This window comes from Lolium rigidum, chromosome 4, assembly GCF_022539505.1.
Source record: "Lolium rigidum isolate FL_2022 chromosome 4, APGP_CSIRO_Lrig_0.1, whole genome shotgun sequence".
Classification (NCBI taxonomy): Eukaryota; Viridiplantae; Streptophyta; class Magnoliopsida; order Poales; family Poaceae; genus Lolium; species Lolium rigidum.
Window position 1 is genome coordinate 82,714,733 of NC_061511.1, and position 1,995 is coordinate 82,716,727.

A 1,995-nucleotide genomic window follows, 5' to 3' on the forward strand; every position below is an offset into this window, starting at 1 on the left:
TCAAAGTACCTTTCCGGTATAAGTGATTTACATGATCTCATGGTCATAAGGACTAGGTAACTATGTATCGAAAGCTTATAGCAAATAACTCAATGACGTGATCTTATGCTATGCTTAATTGGGTGTGTCCATTACATCATTCATACAATGATATAACCTTGTTATTAATAACATCCAATGTTCATGATTATGAAACTAATCATCCATTAATCAACAAGCTAGTTTAAGAGGCATACTAGGGACTTCTTTGTTGTCTACATATCACACATGTACTAATGTTTCTGTTAATACAATTATAGCATGATATATAAACATTTATCATAAACATAAAGATATAAATAATAACCACTTTATTATTGCCTCTAGGGCATATCTCCTTCACAACCATCTATGCATAGACACGGCTTTGATACCACTGTAGGACAACGTTGCATAGAAAACAAAAAATTTCCTACCGCGAACACGCAATCCAAGCCAAGATGCAATCTAGAAGACGGTAGCAACGAGGGGGTATCGAGTCTCACCCTTGAAGAGATTCCAAAGCCTACAAGATGAGGCTCTTGTTGCTGCGGTAGACGTTCACTTGCCGCTTGCAAAAGCGCGTAGAAGATCTTGATCACGATCGGTTCCGGCGCCACGAACGGCAGCACCTCCGTACTCGGCCACACGTTCGGTTGTTGATGAAGACGACGTCCACCTCCCGTTCCAGCGGGCAGCGGAAGTAGTAGCTCCTCTTGAATCCGACAAGCACGACGGCGTGGTGTCGGTGGCGGTGGAGAACTCCGGCGGAGCTTCGCTAAAGCACGCGGGAGCCTGGAGGAGAGGGGGCGGCTAGGGTTTGGGAGGGGTGGCCAGCCACCTCAAGGGGGCGGCCAGGTTGTGGCTTTGGTGTGGCCGGCCCCCTCCCCTATGCCCCTCATTATATAGGTGGATCCCCAAGAGTTGGTGTCCAAGTCTTCGAATAAGACCCGAACCAAAAACCTTCCATAGGAGGGGGAAACCTAGCCAAGCTAGGACTCCCACAAAAGGTGGGAGTTCCACCTCCCATATGGGGGGGGCCGGCCCCCTAAGGGGAGTCCACTTGGGACTCCTCCCCCACTAGGGTTGGCCGGCCATGGAGGTGGAGTCCCATGTGGACTCCACCTTCCTTGGTGGTTTCTTCCGGACTTTTCTAGAACCTTCTAGAACCTTCCATAGAACCTTCCGCGACATTTTAATTCACATAAAATGACATCCTATATATGAATCTTATTCTCCGACCATTCCGGAACTCCTCGTGATGTCCGGGATCTCATCCGGGATTCCGAACAAATATTCCAACTCCATTCCATATTCAAGTACTACCATTTCAACATCCAACTTTAAGTGTGTCACCCTACGGTTCGTGAACTATGCGGACATGGTTGAGTACTCACTCCGACCAATAACCAATAGCGGGATCTCGGAGATCCATAATGGCTCCCACATATTCAACGATGACTTAGTGATCGAATGAACCATTCACATACGATACCAATTCCTTTTGTCACGCGATATTTTACTTGTCCGAGGTTTGATCTTCGGTATCACTCCATACCTTGTTCAACCTCGTCTCCCGACAAGTACTCTTTACTCGTACCGTGGTATGTGGTCTCTTATGAACTCATTCATATGCTTGCAAGACATTTAGACGACATTCCACCGAGAGGGCCCAGAGTATATCTATCCGTCATCGGGATGGACAAATCCCACTGTTGATCCATATGTCTCAACTCATACTTTCCGGATACTTAATCCCACCTTTATAACCACCCATTTACGCAGTGGTGTTTGATGTAATCAAAGTACCTTTCCGGTATAAGTGATTTACATGATCTCATGGTCATAAGGACTAGGTAACTATGTATCGAAAGCTTATAGCAAATAACTTAATGACGAGATCTTATGCTACGCTTAATTGGGTGTGTCCATTACATCATTCATATAATGATATAACCTTGTTATTAATAACATCCA